Source organism: Marmota marmota, unplaced genomic scaffold, assembly GCF_001458135.2.
Source record: "Marmota marmota marmota unplaced genomic scaffold, marMar, whole genome shotgun sequence".
NCBI lineage: Eukaryota > Metazoa > Chordata > Mammalia > Rodentia > Sciuridae > Marmota > Marmota marmota.
The window spans coordinates 50022517-50026197 of record NW_026000005.1 but is presented as its reverse complement, the minus strand read 5'-3'; positions in this window follow the sequence as shown (position 1 = coordinate 50026197).

Here is a 3681-nt window from a genome sequence, read left to right as displayed (position 1 = left end):
CCCAGCCTCCGCCAGCCGCGCTCACTGGGCGACTGGGGTTCAGGGCTGCTCCCCGCCAAGGCCCCGGCAGCGCTGGGCCTCCGGAGGGTGGCGGGCGGGGGCGTCGCAAGACAAAAGGATGGGAAGCTGTAAATTCAAAAGGGTGTTTTCGCAAGCCTCGCGCTGGGGTTTGAAAGGCGCTCCGAGGACGGCTGCAGAGCGATCCCAATCAGAAATGCGATTTGAAGTCCTAATGAACTTGATTGCGTGAACATTTATAATCCCCCATGGCCCTAAATGAAATCAGATACAATCAGAAGATACAGGGAAGGGAGTGTTTACGGCGACGCCGGGCAGCCGCGGGACGGGGAGACGCGGCCCGGTATTGATGTCGAAATGATGGATAACGCGGGAATGGCAAATATACTATTTGTCTAATGGCTCGGCAATTAAATTCCCCTGTAAATGACCCATGCCTCATTTCATCCTAATCTATGGAATTTTGATTGAATTCGTCAGCTCTAATTGAAAAATACTGCACTTTAATGTCTGCATGGCAGTTTCGGGACGAGAGTGGTTTTAATGAGACAGTGCCCCCCTGACCCGGGAATATTTGAGACTTTTATTCGGAATTTAAAGCCAGAAGATTGCTCGACTGAGCCCTGTGATTTCTTCCCCTGTATCCACGTCCATCCATCTCCAGGCACGATTTAATAAACATACTTCAGGATAAATGCATCCCTGACCCACGCCTCAATGCGGCACCCCAGGGCGCACCCTCTCCGGGATAAGTGCCGGCCAGGGCGGGAGCGGCGCTTGGGGTTGCCCGGCCCCCTGTTGTCGGGGTCTGGGCAAGGTCGCGGACCCTGGCCTATGCCTGCCCGCGGCCAAACCTAGGCGCCCTACCTGGAAGAGGAGGCCCTGCTGTCTGCTACCCACGTACCCCGAAATGAGGCCAACCCCAATGCGCTTTATATGCAAATGGAGAGACTGAAGCCATCCCTGAGAAATTAGCTACTTGCTGAAGCATATTTACTAGATTGAAATGAGTTAAAAGGAAACATTTTAAGTCGTATAAACGAGATAATTGGCCCGCATTAAAACTGGGAATGTTTGCGCCTTTCAAGGGGGAAAAAAAAAAAAGCCGGTGGAGGAACCCGCGGTAAAAGAGCGCGTGGAAACAAAACCTGGGGTGCTTAGAGATCCTAGAACCAGGAGTGTATGGAATGGGTCCCCAGAGGGGCCTTGGCTGGAGTCCCTCCAGCAGGACCTTGATGGGCGGCCCTCTGACCTGGACTGTGCTGGCCCCGCTTCCTCTCCCAGAGGAGCAGATCCCCACCGCGGCCGGGAGGGGGCGCCCTTGAGCCAGTGTCTTGAGGACGAGCGCGGAGGAGGGGAGGGAAGTGGGTGGGGTCAGCCCTGGGTCATTTGCGGGCAACTGGGTCCCGCCCAGCAGCTTCGCCCACCCCACTCCCATCCTCCCGCGGTGTTCAAAACTCCGGAGGTGGGAAAGTGTGGCTCTGAGGACACCGAATGTGGAGGGATGCAGGAGGCCGAAGTGCACCGGGTGCCGCCCCCTACCCCAAAAAGGAATGAATGTATTTGTCTTAGCACATAAACGGAGTTTATGGTGGTTTTTTTTTTTTTAGGAAAATATCTAAAATGACGTAAAAGCCATCTCCCTGAGAAGGCCGTGCCTTGCGCCCTGGCAATGCAAGACTTGGTGAAGATAGCAGACAGAAAAGGGCGCTCCAAAGGCCAGGGATGGTCTCTGCGCCTCGGCCTCCGTTGGTGCTGTGGAGTGGCCGGCACCTGCCCAGGGGAGGTGTTTGGGGACCTCTGTCTTCCTGGGGGAGACGACATATATTACTAAATACCACACTACATCCTGCTCCGCTTGGTGGCCTGAGGCGTTTCTAAATGTTGGAGAGTCCTGTGCAGAGGCAGCCCACAGAGGACACTCTCACTCCAAGCGCACGGCTTTGGTCCAGGCTGGCTCGCGCGCGCGCACTGCAACTCCAGGGAGGTACTGGCTTGAGGGCTCGTAATGAGCTGCCCTCCCCAGCATTCGCACTGGGCCAGGCCCCTGGCCAGGGAGCACGGCACGACCTAGTTCAGTCTCCACGACAACCGTGATATATGCACTATACTAATGATTCCCCTTGTAGGGACGAAGTCAGGCGGCTGGTGAGAGAGAGCTGGGATTCCCACCCATTGCGTAGATGGAACAGCAGAGGCCGGGATGGGTTCAGCTGCGCACCGAGAATCTCCAGCCCCAGATGTCAAAGATTTCTTTTCTATCTGCCTCTAGGACCTGTTCAGGGCGAGTTAGACCCAGGAGAACCTTAAACGGATTTTAAAGGGAGTCAGATGGGTTTATTTCCTACACCTTGTGGAATTATGAAGGTTTGTGATGGCTTAGACGTTTAAATTTTTTAAAAAAAAAATCTGGAAATCTTCCTTGACCAACCGTAGGCATGATCAAGATGGACGCCTCAGCACTCTGATCCCTGGAGAGGGCAGTTCGGCTGAATCTGGGGCTGTAACCACAGAACTCCAACAGGCTCTAGAGCAGATACCATTACTTACGTGATCCCTAGGGGGCGCTGTGCACACCCACGCTGCTTCTCAGGCTAAAGCTTAGAAATTGTGAAACCTTAAATAAAGCTGTTTCCTGCTATTCCCTCATTAATCCACCAAGATCTATGACACTTTTTATACATATATATTCTGTGTGTAAAATTTGGCTTGAGCAATAAATTATTCAGTTCACTCTATTCTAAAGGATAATTTTCCAAATAATTTCCAATATGCTGAATGAATTGAATTTGACAGTTTTTCAGTTAAAATAAAACTGAACTATAAGAAGTCACTCATTTTTTTTGTATGGGGCTTGAACCCAGAGGCACTTTACCACTGAGCTGTATCCCCAGCCTTTTTTTTTTTTTTTTTTTTAACGTTGCTGAGTCTGGCCTGGAACTTATGATCCTCCTGCCTCAGTCTTGGAGTTGCTGGGATTGCAGGCATACAAAACCATATCCAGCTAAGAAGTCTCTTGTCTCTTAATGTTTCTGAGGTTTTCTTATTTTGTTGTGTTTGTGGATCTGCAAGAGACTTGAGAATAGGGAAATCATAATAGCCAAGAAATAGAGCAGGAATAGTATAGTAACAGACTCCAAAACACTTATGTTCTCAAAAAGACAGGAGGGAGGCTGAGAGGAAGGGGGAAAGGAAGGAAGGGGGAAAGATCCTAAACTCAATGAATACACCAAATACGGCCACCTGAAAGCCAATCGCCCCATTGTCTGAGCCATCATGATCAAGTTCTGCTCCCTCCAGAACTTCATCTTGGTTATTGTCACATTCTTCGGGGAACAGAAGGTGTGTCTGGGTGGGTACAAGCTCCATTGTTTCTGGCTTTGGTTTATTTCTCAGAGAGACCAGTGTTTCTCAGATGCCCAGGAGAAAAAGGACAGCCCAAGGCAGACAGCCAGGATGGGGCCCACCTACAAAGTCCTAGCCCCTGCCCTGCTGCAGCTCTGCCACTCGGCTGGGGCCTGGTGAGACCAAACATGACACCCAAGGGAGCCCCAGAAGCAGCCTCCCCTCTGCTGGTGCTAGTGGCTATGTCCCCTACATATTGTAATTTCCAGAGTGTGGCCTACCTCAGCGTGGGGGTGTAAGGAGCTTTGGGGAAAGGAC